Genomic DNA, 16,168 nt, shown 5'->3' with positions numbered 1-16,168 from the left:
TTTTGAGCTCTGTTTAGTGCAGCCATGTCCACTTTTTGTTTTATGCACTCAAGAAGTTTGTCAAAGTGTCCAAGAAACGGAGTAAAGACAGGCTTCACCATAGTTTTCTTCTTTCCTTTGAAGAAAAGGAAGGAGAGCTCAAAACAGGAAACTATCTTACACTACTTGCAACAAATATTTACAACCGGTTGAACAGGCATTTAAGAATATAAAAAAGACCAAAGTACCAAAGTATGAATGATTCAAATAGCTCCCAGTGCTCCTGGAAGCAGCTGCTCTCAGAAGTTCAGCCATCAATACATCTCTGCTCTCCAAAAAGTCAACTCTCGTAAACTGCTCCATCTCTTTTCCTTTATGGTGATTTAATGGAAGTTCTCAGAAGTAAGGAAAAGCCCATACTGACTTTTAGCTTATAAACCAATATGTCTGTGTATAAAGTGCCGTCAAGTCACAGCTGACTTATGGCAACCCAGTAGGATTTTCAAGACAAGAGACTAACAGAGGTGGTTTGACATTGCCTTCCTCTGCATAATAACCCTGGTATTCTTTGGTTGTCTCTCACCCAAGTACTACCCAAGACCGACCCTGTTTAGCTTCTGAGATTTGACAACATCAGGCTAGCCTAGGCCATCCAGGTCAGGGCTAATATAGCAATTATGAAAAGATTATATAAATGGGAATACGAACACTGGACTGTGGGTTCATCTAGTGCTGTGATTATTTCTGCCCTGGAGAGCCTTTTTGTACACACATTGCTAATCTTGTAGATTGACTATGGTTGTAGAATTCAAATGGGATGGATCTTGATGATGACTGGAAACTTGAGCTGATCAGAATGCAGCAGCCTGTCAGAACATGGAACATATCAGTTCTGTTCTGCTTTGGCTGCAATTTCAACATATTAATTACCAGGCAAACTTAAAATGTTGGTTATTACCATAAAGTTCTAAACAGCCTGATCCATGTGCACTTTTGGGAACACTTCCTCTAACAAGCTGTCCCTTTAAAATCTGGAGGCAAAGCCCTGTTTAGAATTTATTTTATCTTGATGTGGTTTTAGTGAAGCTATACAGCAAAGTGTTCTTAGATGTCTTACAGTGCAATTCTAAAGGGAGTCACTCCAGCCTAAGCCCATTCATTTCAATGGGCTTAGACTGGAGTACCTCTGTATAGGATTGTGATGTTAGCTCAGTTGCGGAAATTTCTCCCTGGAGAGGCTCTTAAGAATCTTTGATGAGCATCTTTAAAATTTGTTGAACATCTTCAATGTGTATAAATAGAATAAACAAACAATCATGTTTAACATTGTTTTGTCTTATGATGCTTGTTTTCAAACATTAAGCTTGTATGGAAAAGCAATAAATATATAGGTTCTCTTAACCTTTCAAATATTAGTCACCTATATGTTTGTGAGGGGAGGAAAGGCGGATGGTATAGCCTGATCTCATCAGATCTTGAAATCTAAGCAGGGTTGACACTTGCAAAAGAGACCTCCAAGGAAGACTCTGCAGAGGAAGGCAATGGCAAACTACATCTGCTTCTCACTTGCCTTGAAAGCTCCTTGCCAGGGTGTAAAGTGACTTGATGGCACTTTACACATACACATTTGTTTGGGAGTGAGAGAGCATATGCTTTGCATGCATAAATTCAATGACATAAATTGCATAAATACAATAACTGACATCCCCAGTTACAGCACCCGAGATAGCAAGTGCTAGGAAAGTTTTTTTCTCTGTCTGAGACCATGAAAAACAGGGCCATTTAGGGTAGTCAATACTGTGCTAGATGGACCAGTGGTCTGGCTCAGTGCAAGGTATTCAATTGGTAGTCCTGGAAGCTAGTTGGCATCCAAAGTCATATCCAGCCAGCTCAATGGATGGATATTGTGATGGAGATGGGAAAGTGCATCCAGATGCATCTAACAATCTACTGACATAGAAGGTTCCTTCCATGTGGAGATCTGTCTTGATGGATCATGGCATGAGAAAAATTAATAAATCAGTGACCACACTGAACTGGTGTTCAATTTCAACTTAAAAATGGAACAACATATTTAAACACAGGTGCAATCTAGTAGAGCACTAAATATTCTAAGCCAGCAGTTTTTGAAAGCTAGCTTGAAGGGCACATGGTGAATTCTGAATTATCTTTTTTGATTGGTTTGCATTTTCAATGTCAATTTCCCTTTGGAAAAGCCTGTTTTGCCTCTCATCCATTCTTGATCTCAACTATTTCCAGTAAAAACATAGGCTTGCCACAGTCCATACTATTTGTTTTGCTTTTTTTTTTAAAAAAAGGTCTCTGTGAACATATTTGCAGTTACAGTTGGGATTTAAAGATGGCATTTCTGTGATGAATTCAAGGTCATATGCACCATGTTCCCTTACTTTGCTGTGTATTGCTAAAGTAATAAAAATAGGTAATGTACCTTCTTCTATTGAGGCACAGCTCTCATTTTTGCCAAACATCTGTGCAGTATGAATTGTCTTATTACACCCCAAACACCCATTTTTTGGGGTCATATTATCAACTTCATTTCCCCCCTACATTTATATTTATGTTGATATGAGTCAACTGGGATCTGCTTTGTCGGAGGCATGCATAATTTGAAGTGACATAAAGTGCAAAGAAGACAATTTTGCTAATAGGAAAATGTAGATTTGAAGGAATGAAATTGCAGATAACAAGCAGCTTCCAGAAAACGAAAATGTTCCTGTGTGTGTCACTAGGCTGCGTGGAGAATGAGGCATCTGAGGCATCTGAAACCTGGCAGATTGGATGCAAACTGGAAAGCCAGAAGGCCACTGGGTAAGCAGAAATGAGTAGTCTGAGAGCAGACTCATTCGGGGCCTGAGAGATAAGTTGATCAAACTATGGAGCCAGGCTAGAATTAACAGCTGCATAGGACTAGATGGAATCCTGTTGCTCCATTGTATGGCCGAGTTAACAGACCACTATCATGGAGACACTGACCATCTCTTTTCTGTGACTGTTTACAACAAATGCATACAATAAAACTAGGAACCAGACCACTCCCCAAAAATGTTGATCGCACCAAGTTCTACTCTAAAGATCTCTTACCATTTAAATATAAAGTGTAAATACTCACGAGTCAACTCAAACAGTTTGGGGAGTAGAATGGAGGACACTTTTCAAAGTTCTTTGTCAGAAAGAGATGCAAACTATTCCTTTGAAACTAAACGCACTCAAATTTCCTGGGGTTGGTGCAGCCTTTAGGCTGGAGAATCATCTGAATGAGACATATTTCTGTCTAATCCTGTTGAACATAGATAAATCTGCCAATTGAAACTGTAAAGACCTGACATCCAATGGCACTAGCTTTGTAATAGCAAAGGACTAGCACTGAAATATCAGGAATGGAACAGCACTTCCTGACAGCTAGAAATGAACGTATTTGACAAGACATTCAAGCCACAGTCATTTTCTGCTCAAACAAGTTGTCTCTTCATACCAAGTATCAAATCACCTTGCTAGCTAATGTGAGTGTTTCATTTTCTTGCTGACATTTTATGGTTCCTTTTTCCATAGTTTGTTTAACATTTTTAAAGTGCTTTTGGTGTCACTTATGCATTCTTGATATTTTTGGGCATGTTGACAGCCTCCTATGTTTCTTTGGTGGAAGGCTTTCTTACATAGAACATTTTTATTGTACTTCACTGTAGGTCTGCAGAACACCTTCTCTATTCTATGGCTTTGGCTAGTACGATGAACAATCAATCCAAACTGCCAGGCTTCTAGGTTTTTTCTACTAACCATTTGCAGTTTCAGGAGCCAAGCCCTCTTTCTCAGAGGTCCAGAGATGCCTGGATCACTTCCAGCTATGATGTCCATAGTCATCATCAAAATAAAGCATGACAACACATTAAAAACAAAATAAATCACCAAAATGCTCATGAAAACATGTTGTGCAATGTATCACATGCTAAAAAATGAACAATTATCAATATCTGAGGCCCCTTAGAGCTTGAGATCCAGACCAAACAGCCTTTCTGCCCCTCCCAAGGCCCTGTCAGGGGCTTGAGACAGAGTTACATGAAAATGTGTGAACAGGCCTCACAGCCCATTTCAGGTACACAAGGGAATGTGGGGAGAAGTATACACTTAGTCTGTGTGATTGGCTGGTAGAATGACATTTGGTGTAAATTCTGGGGACCTGGCCAGAGCATTAACTGCTGTCTGCAGTTCTTCAGACTCTAGCTTCTCAAGTCACTCATCTCAAGGACATCAAGCTGGAGAACATCTCCTACAGGTTTTGATCATGATGGGCCATAGTGGGGGCCTAACCTTCAGTCTTGATCAAAATTTCTCCCAATTTTTTCCACTTTTCTCACTTATACATGTAGCTGATCCAGAGGGATCTTCAGATAAATATATATATAACACTTCTGTGTAACTAGGGTTACCAGGTTCCTCCACGCAACCGGTAGGAGGTTTAGGGAGGTGGGGTTGGGGGCTGCAATGGTGTCTTCTATGCGATGACATAATGTCTGGTTTGTTGGGGCAGCCTGGAGAAGGAAACAGCCATGGACAACCACCCCAATGTGGGGAACAATGGGGGCAAAACAGGCTGACAAGCCAGGAAGCCCGTTTGCCTCTGGTGATCCAGCGCCCCATCCTCCTGCCTTGCCGCCAAACAGCTGATCAGGAAAAACTGCTGATCAGCGGTGAGGCTCTGCAATGAGCAGGGAGGCCTGCTGGAGAAGGGAAAACAAGGCGACTTGTGGCAGCAGCCGCCCAGGAAGCCTGAGGAGTCGACCCAGGCCTGGGTCCTCCTCCTGGGGTGACCCAAGCCTTCCCCAAGCTGGGTGCTTGGTTCTGCATAAACCGCTGGGGTTGGGAGGTTCTGCATAAACCGCTGGCATTGGGAGCCACATGGAAGACCCTGCTGCTTGAGTGGCAAGCACAGCTCCCTCCAGGCATCTTCCTTTGGCAGCAGGCAAGCACCCAGCTTGGGGAAGACTTTGGTCTTCCCGGGAGGAGGACCCATGGCTGGGCTGGCTCCTCAGGCTTCCTGGGCTGCTGCTGCGAGTTTCCTTGTTCCCCCTCCTCCAGCAGCCCTCCCCACTCTTTGCAGAGCCTCGCTGCTGATCAGCTGTTTTTCCTGATCAGCTGTTTGATGGAAAGGCAGGAGGATGGGGAGCCAGCTTGCCTGAAGCAAACAGGCTTCCTGGCTTGTCAGCCTGTTTTGCCCCCATTGCTCCCTGCATTGGGGTGGTTGTCCGGGGCTGCTTCTTTCTCAGGCACCCCAGCTTTGGCTGCCCCAACAAACTGGACATGATGACATTGCATAGATGACATGGATCGCTCCCCCTCCCTTCCCCCACTTGCTTCCACCTCCCAACCAGCTGCGAGTTGGCAGGCAAGGGAAGCAATGGGCAGTAGATTTCCCACCCTAACTGGGCAATTGGGCTATTTTTAATAACCCAAGCAATTTACTCTAAGCTTTTTTTTTGGCATGTCATTTTTTCCAGTGAGATTTACATTTATAAGTCTAGCATCAAGCTGGGTAACCATATTTGAACAATCACTTGAATAATCACTGTTGACCTTCTCAATAATCACTTTTGACTTTGTGAGCTGCATAAAGAAGAGTTACCTTAATATCACAGCACAGAAATGAATTACAACATGAAATTCTTTATGCCAATTTTCATCTATTGGGTAGTGACATGATATTTTGCATCCATTTAAAACAACAAAAAGTAAAGCTAATTAAATATTAAACTATGATATAAATGTAGGCAAAGAGAAGTAGTGCCCAAGTGGAATATATTAGGGAGATTATGTCCAATGCAATCCAAGACTTAGTAAAAATGTAATCTGCTAATGCACATTTACCAGAAAGAATTTGATACAGATATGCAAAACAGCACTGATAAATTTCCTGAGTGTTTCATTTCCTTTGAATCTTCTATTGTGTTTTGTCTTATGAGAAATCTCCAACATCACTTCAAATCCTGCATTTGAAGAAAGTTCTGTGTTGGCTCCAATGAATTCATTGGAAAAAGTCTCCTTCCATTGTGAAGGAAGACCTGTTTTTTTCAATGGCGGTACTCCTCGTCCAATGGGGGATTCCTCAGTTAGTGGAGGAGAACCTTTGGATACAAATAGTTGATGACAACCCGGAAAGGCACAGGCCCCAGTCTCACCTGGGGCCCTGTTTGCAGGCTTGTGGGGGATGGTGAGGAGAGTAGTCCATATCTGTTGCTAGCAGCACAGCCAGGCTACTCTCCCAAGGGCCTCTGCAACAGCATGGGCCCTCAGAAGTTCACTTCCCCAACCCACCCAACCCAGCATCAGCCATGCATACCTGGGAGTGGGGATCAGGTGGGTGGACCATAGGGAGTGAGTATTCCCTCTGGTCCACCCACCCAGGACAGAATGAGGCACTTCAAGACTTTCCCCCCTGTATCTTTTCTTGGCTGGAGTCTGCTGATGGGCCACATCAGCCGAGGCATCTTCCGTATGTTCTCTCATATTTTCTGGCAGCGCTTGCTTCTCAGACGTGATTAAAAACCTGATGTAAACATTTTATGCATTCGCTGGTTCGATTGCATTCAAGTGGGATTCTGTACACCAAGAGATTGAATTTCATTTGCCAGACATGTTCAACTTAGAAACTAACTTCAGCAAATAAGGAATAAACTTCAATATTTATGGCTGTTTTGAAAGACTCAGTAGCTTATTTTCTAGCCCACACCCCTGTTGGCTAATCATTCTTTTGTTGTGCTGTTGGCTCAGAATTCGGTAGGGCACATGGTCTCCACCTAGCAGTGCTGGCTGTTTCCCCCAGATCTTCCCTGAAACATGAACACATGAAACAGACCCTTGGCCTATCAAAGTCAGTATTGTCTACTCAGACCGGCAGTGGCTCTCCAGGGTCTCAGGCAGGGGTCTTTCACATCACCTACCTGCCTAGTCCCTTTAACTGGAGATGCTGGGGACTGAACGTGGGACCTTCTGCCTGCCAGACAGAGGCTCTACCACTGAGCCACAGCATCTCCTTCCGACTGTTTAGTTGAGATTGCAAGAAATATGTTTAAGTAATTATTCTGGTATTTTGACGGTGCAATCTTAGAACTGGGAGTAATCCCCAATTGAATGGACTTAGGTAGGCTTCTGATCTGCTTAGAATTGCTCTAAAACCTGGCTCTTGTGTTGTATATTCTTGGTGGATATCTCTAAAATGTCATGATCTCATTTTTCATGAAATATGAATTACCACTAATTTTTTAGAAGATGTTTCTGTTAGTATACACACATTAACAACATAGCTAATATTACTTGCTATTTCAATATCCTTTCTTAAAATCTCTTGGGCTGACCTGCGGATTCAGACGTCCATTTTGTATGGCAGGATTTCAGTCTCCTTCCTTGATTATATGTGTTAATTTTACTATTTCTTTTTCATATACGAGATTTGCTGGATTATTTAGAAAAGTGCTTTCATTGCGGGGCGGTGATCTTCTTCATGCCACTACCTTATTTGACATGACCCCCTCTGGCACAGAACTCAATAATATTTTTATTCCTGTCTCCTGAGAGATGTGCAGATGTTGGTTCAGGAAATAGGAGCCTCCCATAGTCAATTTTTGCCCCTAGAACGGGTGCAATCAAAATTCTTAAGAGCCGCATTGCAAGTCCCCAAATTCATCTCTAATGCTAACATTAGGCTAGAGTTGGGCATGGTGAGGGTGGAGGCCAGAGTGAGCTTGGCCTCCCTTATTATGTGGCTTAAGATGACCACTAATCCACAGGGCCTGGCCCCCCTGATATTGCAGGACAATTTTAGATCTTCCTGGCTTCAGGCGGCTTATAGGAAAATGGATAGCCTAGGCATTGATGCACAGGCTGTGCAGAAAATGGTCCATGGGCAAGCCAAAAGGTTCATAAAACAAAGAATTTGGGATATTGAACGACAGGATGATCTGGGGAAATGTCCGGATTATAGGATTTCATCAAAGAATAAGTATAAAGTGGCTCCAGCACCTTATTTGTACCAGTTAGACCATCCAAGTCTTAGGAGAGCCTTCATGCTGACCCGCTTTCAAGCTCTCCCCTCAGCAATGGTAGAAGGGCTTTAAAAGGACCCCGATAAGTGACAGACATTGCCCGTGTGAAACTGGAGAAATGGAAACAGTGGCTCATGTGCTATTAAGATGTCCTTGGTATGAAGAGGCACACATCAAGTACATTCTCCCTTCGCTGAAGGGCCCTAGAGAGCCCATAGAATCAGTAATACTGCAGACACTTCTGGGGTGGGGGGAGAACAAGTTACCTTAGCCACAGCTAGGTTCTGTGCAATAGCTTTTACAGTTCACCTTTCAAAGGTTTCCTCAAGGATGGGTCTAATTTTAAATTAGGGGGATAAGTAAAATCTATCTTGATGGATTTGTATTTTTGTATTTTAAATTAATGCACAATTGTGAACTGTGGACAATTTTATCAAGTATTCTTAGAATGGCAATGCTGTAATAAAAATCTGTTCAGGTTCAGGTTCAGGTTCAGGAAATAAATATAATTGACTTACTAAACTGGGAATACACGAAGGCTAGCAGTTGCAAGAAGTAGCCTTTTTACGGTATTAAAATGCTTTCTGAGTAGACCTGATCACGTTTCAATCTGATTCATACTGTTTAGTTGTCAGGGCTTTGGCCTGGTATCGCTCCCCAAAGCCTCTCTGGTGTTTGTGCTTTCGGTTTAGCCCAGCCAAGCACCTGGGCTGTGTTGAGTCTTCAATTGTGGGAATCCTTATCTCTGTCGCTGCCGGGCAATGCCAGCCTGGGACCCCAGAAGAAGTGCTTGTAGTCTAGTAAACTTTCCTAGGAAAGTATTGCCTGCTTTGCTATGCCTGTGAGCAGTCAAGTCTTAGCCTGCTTGTCTTTGAATAAAGTGTTTTACTTCAGACCACACCTGTCTGAGTGAGTCCTTTACATAGATCGAGAGGTGGACCCCTGAGCTTGACATTAGTTCAGTTTAATACAGGCAATTGAAACAGACGATTCTGTTTCAGACATAGGAGAGCTGCCGTTATTCCATTTGGCCAAGTCAGTTCTGGCTGGTACCATGTCCCCAAGGACTCCATGTAGAGGTCTTTCCAAATCATGCTAAGTGAGATCTTCTTAATCAAAGATACCTGGGTTTGAATTTTTGGTCTTCTGTAGATTTTCCAAAAGTGACTCAGAAGTGACATCACATCCCTCTCCCAGATCTCCCGGCATTTGCCCAGGCAATGTTGGCAGCCCCAGGCTTCAATGTGCAGGTTGTGGGATCTTACACTGAGCTGCAGTTTCCCTCTTTAATATAAAATAGTACAAGTTATGCTCAACAGGCCTGGTAGTCTAAAAAAGGACAGGACAAGGTTCTCTCTCTCTCTCTCTCATCTATCTATCAGCTATCACCTCTCTATCTATCTTCTGTCATCTATATCTACCTACCTACCTACCTACCTACCTACCTATCTTCGATATATTACCACTCTTATCACTCTATCACTCTATCTATCTATCTATCTATCTATCTATCTATCTATCTATCTATCTATCTATCTATCACTACTAAACTGAAGTGCGTTGTTGGCCTCATGGCTTTCCCCCACCTGCCCCTCCCTCTGTTGTGGTTTCTGGTTCATTATTGTGTCAGGTTACTGCTTTTCACATGGTGCATCATCATGTTTTTTTTATTTTGTTTTCATTGTTGCTACTTCATTCTGGTGGTATAAGCATTAGGTTGGATCCATTTTGGGGGGGGATATGGTGTGTGCCAGTTCCCTCACCTGTGGGGATAGGGTTGCCAACCTCCAGGTGGTTAAAGAGAACAACTCCACAAATCGTCACTGTTGTATTCCACAATTTAATGTTGGTCGCATGACCTCATCTATTTTCCAAAACCCTTTAACAGGCTAAACACTATAAAATATTAAGCTGACATCGCTTAAAAGGTTTGTAAGCAAATAATGACAAGGTCCATATAGTAAGTAAATGTGCCAATGTCAGGAATTACTTCCTGATGGCCAGCCACAACTTGCAGGTAAGTGTTCAATTTGTATGGCACTCCATGGGAACAAGACTGAACCCAATGATGAGGACAAGGACAACCCGTGCAAGAGAAGGCAAACTTATGCAAGGACGAGGATGACCAGTGCAAAGGAGATGAGGTCCCGGTAGCCTCCCATTTCACTTAGGCTTCTTCAGTCAAATTACCATATCTGTGCTATTGCTTAACAGAATCGACACCACTGTCCAAATCCGACATACAGTCTTTCAATGGAGATGCTGACTAGCAACCTTCCTTTAAGAAAGAAGCACTCTTGAGATTTTTCCATACAAAAGATGCCAAATTCGTTCCCACGGCCCTCAAAGTATTTAATACCAAAATAGGGAGTGACAGAAAAATTAGACAGCACACAGTCCTACTCCCTACGTAATGTCGCAGGGGTATCAGGATGTATGGCAAGCACAGCACTCAGAACTGAATTCACACAGTGCTCCCTGGAAGCTAAAGCTTGGCTTGAGGCTCTAAAAATGAGGATTAAAATGTCTTTTACCGATCCCAATGCACAGAATGGCTTCCTGATTGCTAAAGACACCTGATTGCTTAAGAAAATTACACCAGCTCCTGGGAACCCCTAATAAATAGTAAATTAAACTTTCTAGGTCTTCCCTTGCAACCTCCGATTAGTTCCAGTAAGCAAAAATTCAGTAGTGAAATAAGGAGAAGACTTTTTAACTTGGATTTCAGTAGTACTCAGTGTAGAGCATGTACAGTGTTTCACTGTTACAATGGGAGTTCCTCCACCAGAAGTTCTTCCTATATACTTTAATCTCTTAACTTCCCCAACCCAAAGACATGCTTTCACCCTGGCAAGACTAAATGCATTCCCCACACAGGTTTTAAATGGCCGCTTTCTAAAAATCCCATTCAGTGACTGCCTGTGTGACTGCAGAGTTGGTGAAATTGAAACCCTAGGGCATCTACTTCTTTTCTGTAAAAATTGGAATAAGCAGAGAGCCAGGTGGATCATACCCATTCTAACAAAGTATAATCTTCCTCTAGAACTCTGGATCGTCCCTTTTCTCTTATCAGGTACAGAGGTGGATACTGAGAAAATTTATCAGGTGGCAAAATACTTAAGTAATGGCTTTAAAACTGTCCTACTAAATGATACAGGTATTTCGCTCCAAGAGATATTGTTGAATTTGTATAATTTTATTATAAGTATTTTATGTATTTATGAATTTTAGGTATTTTATAAGTTTATAGGTATTTGCTTGTGTGTTTGCTTATGGCTTTGTTAATGAGCAACAAACCAAACTCAATAAAGGCTGAGTGAAGGAACCTTTTCCTGGCTGCCCTTAGTTTCAAGGTGAAATCCTTGGAGGCATGGGTTAGCAGAGCCTTGCAATTCTTAATGGCTCTTTGTGAAAGGTGTTATATATCTGGAGGGCCTCGTGCTTTTAGTTGGGGTTGTTTGGACTCTTCAGCCCCTGTAGTTTTTGCAGAATTGCTGAAGTGGGTGGAGTTTCCTGTTCTTGTTGTGTTCTGAGACAACCAGCAGCTTCATTTTACTACTCAGCACAGTAGCCTTGGTCCATCATTTTGCTGCAGACTCTCAGCACTGATGCTTAATCTTAAGGGGCTTTCAGCACAGGTACTCTTTCAAGCAGAGGCAAGGCTTGTTATTGCCTTCTCCATGGGGAGCTTAGAACTGATCGCCAAGAATGCTTTTGGAGGCAAGCCTGAGCAGTTTGCCTCCACTGATGGCCTTCATAGCCATCAGTGATGGTTTGGTGCTCCTCAGCTGCTACTCTTTTCAAAATTCATGTTCAACCTGCCCCTCTGAGCCCAATCCTTTTGTAGGCAATTTTCCCCTGTTGGTTTCATATATGCCCGCACTCCCTTCTTTCTACCATGGGCTTGTGCCCATGTGGAATCCCGTGTCCTGCCATCCCACAGTATCCCCCAGCAGGTCAAGAGACCAGTTACCATTGAAAACTGAGTCAGTAGCTGAGGGGGGAAAATCTTGCTCAGCAGCTGCAGAACCTCATACTACTGTTACAATTCAGACCTCAGTGTCTAGGCTGGAAGAGATGGATACATTACAAATTACAGACTTCATTACCTGGGCTGAATAAAGACCTTGCATTCATGGCCCATTACCAATGCTGATTTCTCCACACCCATCTCTCCCCTGGACATCACAGACTCTTCTGCATATCACACCTAATCCAATCAAGCCTGCTATTGACATTTACATACTGTTCCTCTACTTAAAGACTGATGGATTCACATTCTAGCTGTATCTGAAGAAGTGAGCTGTGGCTCACGAAAGCTCATACCCTACCAGAAAATATTTTTGTTAGTCTTTAAGGTGCTACTGGACTCTTGCCCTTTTTGACTACTGCAAACAGACTAACACGGCTACCCACTGTGAATAGACTTCATACAGACACATATATCTGATGATTCTTCGAAACCTTTGTTTGAAGCAGACCATAAAGACACCAGTCTTCTAAGTCCAGAGCACCCAGAGAAATACCAACTGGTAGATAATTGCCTGTTTAGATTTTCTATGAGAAGACACCTTTCTTGTGAGTGGGAAACACAAAAACAGCATAGTTCCTATGAAGTACAGGCTTCAGTTCCTTGAATTAGCACATGATTGTCTTTGTAGAGGAAATCTGGGTATAAAAAGAACCAGACATTTAGCCTACAGGTTCTATTGGCAAGGCAATCAAATAATTTTGCCAGACTTGCAACATATGTCAAACTGTGGGGAGGTCAGGAGTTAAAAACAAAGCAAAACTTTGCCCATTGCAAGTTATACCTTTTGAGTGTGTTGGAGTGGATTTAGTAGATCCTTTACCTGAGTCACAAGAAGAAAACATAAATATATTTTGACGGTAGTAGACTTTGCTGCTAGATTTCCTGAGGCAGTGTCTTTAACCAACATCAAAGCCAAGATGAGGGCAGAGGCTTTTATGACTGTGTTTTGTCTTCTGGGATTACCAAAAGAGCTAATCTCTGATTTAGGAACCTCTTTCATGGCAGAAGTGATGCAATAAATGTTGTGACAAACATCTGATGACTACACCCTACCATCCGGAGACCAATGGTCTTACTGAATGCTTTAAAGGCCCATTTAAAAGAATCCACCCAAATAACGTGACAACAAATTAAAGCACCTACTGTTTGCTTTTTGCGAGACCTCACAAGAGAGTGCCAGGTTCAGTCCCTTCAGATTACTCTTTGGACATCGGGTTCGAGGCCCACTAGACCTCATGGCAGATGCATGGGAAGGAGGTGAGTCATCAGAAGCAGAAGCCATCATGAGCTATGTGACTGAAAAATATATTTTTCTTACAGGAAAATATTGCCATGATTACACTTTTAGATGAATTCATACTTAAATGACAAAGGCAAAGGATGGGCACATTTTGAATTTTGCAGAGTATGCCGATAGTATTTTAAAAATCTAAATGCATATACCTGGTATGTTGACAGAGTTTTATATGCATTATATTTCTTGACAATAATAACAACTATTTTGTGTCCTTATTTCCCAAGTGAATTTAAGCCACGGCTGAAAGATTTACTAAAATAATGGTTGGGGGGACTCAACATGGTTGGCATTTTCCCCCCAAATGAAATTCATTGATTTGATGACTTGCTGCATTATTTATGTTCCATTTTATCTATGCTCGTTCAAATTGTTATACCTCAGGGGGTTGGGGAAAGTGCCATGAGAACAAGATACAGAACTGTGACAGAAAGAAAATTTGTCGTTGAAAGGAAACAGAAATCTCTGAGATGCACACTATTGGCCCTAATGAAAAACTTTTTGATATGTGTCATAGTGACTATGCCTCGTTGTTGCTTTACATAATGTCCATTTATTAAAAAAGCACACAACAAGACTCTTAGCCCAAATGTTGTGAATTTTAGTGCTTATGTCCACAAGTGTGGCTGTTATATACTACTGTTATATATGCCATTCTGAACTGGGCCCCACAGTGCAGATGAAAAAAATCAGCACAATGGGGCCACATATGGAAAGGGAAGATGTTTCTGCATGCCTGGGAAACACTGGCTTGCAGAACAATTGTATTTTTTTTTAAATGGGAGGTTTCAAACTTCCCAAAACCATAGAAGACATTTCTGCTCAAGTGCAAACACTGCACACACAATTACTCCCCCCCCCCAAAAAAAAGTTGACTAAAGTCAGCATTATGGACTTTTAAATACTTTTTCATAGCCTGTTTGCTGATTGGTCACTTCATAACCATTTGCTGTTTTGACACTTTTTTGGGGGTGTGTGTTCTCTTCCAAATTTTATTTCGTTGGCTATGTGATGATGACATTGAGGACAAATGAAACCAATTCTGCATGAGGCTAATGTTTCCTGGATCATATGGACCTCAACCTGAGCCAATCAGGGATGGCATTCGGAGTATGATTATGTCACCACACTATGCATTTAATCAGATTTATAAACCAATCCTGTAACTCAGTCTATGTAGTAGTGATGTGGAGATAGATAGATAGATAGATAGATAGATAGATAGATAGATAGATAGATAGATAGATAGATAGATAAGACAGACAGACAGATAGATAGATAGATAGATAGATAGATAGATAGATAGATAGATAGATAGATGATAGAATGTGTGTGTACATGTAGAAGGGAAGAGAGAAAGAATATTTAGCTATGCAAAAACTATGTGCATGTCATCTGTTCATAAGGTTTTATTAGCTTCTTTATGTGGGCTTGGGGGAATGATTGCTAGCAGGTGCTTCCTGCTTAGGTGAAGCATAAGATGATGAAGTTATTTAAGGTAATATGCCTGATGCAGAAGTCAGTGGAAAGGGCAATAGCCTGGTTTCCTTTGATTAAAGGCTTCCTAATTTTATATTTGTAACTCTTACAGTTGTCACTAGGCATATTTTTGCAGATCACACAATGGATTCTATGATTTACTGTAATGGTAATATGCAGAATCCAGAACTCTATAAAAGAGCAAGATGGTTGATCAAAATTAATGAGACTCCCTCTCACCACCCAAATTATGCCTGACCAAGCTGCTTGAGAGATCCTAATTGTAGGATTGTCAAACTCGGAAGGTTTGGAGGACATATTGGATACAGTGGTTTCAAAGGAAGCTGAGCCAGTGAGCAGGCAGGGATGTAAGAAAGGATGGACAAGCAGACAGCAGCTCCCTTTCAGCCTGCTGATGTTTCTTTTTTTTAAAAAAAATAATAATTAGATTTTTAGGGTACAGAAATTAAAAGGGGGGGATGGGGAAAGGGAAAATAGGAGAAACACATTAGGTTTTTGTGTCCCAAGTTTAGTCAATACAGTCTTTGCCTCATAATAACATATTAATACATAGTGCTGATGTTTCAAGAGTCAAGCCAGAGTCAGCAGCTTTATATGACCAGGTAGAAACTATTGGTCCCTTATGTCAGATTAGAGAGCCAGCGTGGTATAATGGTTGGGAGCAGTGGACTCTAATCTGGAGAACCGGGTTTGATTCCTCACTCCTCCACATGAAGTCTGCTGGGTGCCTTGGGCTAGACACAGTTCTCTCCAAACTCTCTCAGCCCCACCTACCTCACAAGTTGTCTGTTGTGGAAAAGGGAAGGGAAGGTGATTGTAAGGTGCTTTGAGACTCCTAAAGATAGAGACAAAGCAGGATATAAAAACCAACTCTTCTTCTTCACCTGAATAAATTGAGGTGGACAGGGCTGCTGAAAGTCACCACAAATGAAGAAAGAGATTCCCTCTGGACAGGCTGTTACAGCCCATTCCGGAGCTGTGAGGCCAAAAGGTCTTAGGAGGAGAGCAGTGGCCTGCACCGGTGTCTGTGCCACTTGCGGCGGCACCCATGGCACTTATGCCACCAAGGCTGGCACAGACGTCGGTGCTGGGGCAGTCATGTTGGCCTCCCTGCACTGCCATGGCATCACTGCCCTGGAATGCCAGCTTGGCCTCCTGCCGGTGTCCTAATGGCACACATTTGTGTGCCGGTGTCACAGGGGGTGTTCCCGGGGCATTTCGGGGGCGGAGCTGCCTTTAAGTTGGAGGTTTGCCCTTACTTACCCCCTTTACCTTTACTTTCAGTTATGCCACCTTTTTAGGCGGTGT

This window comes from Euleptes europaea, chromosome 2 (assembly GCF_029931775.1).
Source record: "Euleptes europaea isolate rEulEur1 chromosome 2, rEulEur1.hap1, whole genome shotgun sequence".
Lineage (NCBI taxonomy): Eukaryota > Metazoa > Chordata > Lepidosauria > Squamata > Sphaerodactylidae > Euleptes > Euleptes europaea.
The sequence above is the reverse complement of the archived record's forward strand: the minus strand, read 5'-3'. Positions refer to the sequence as shown.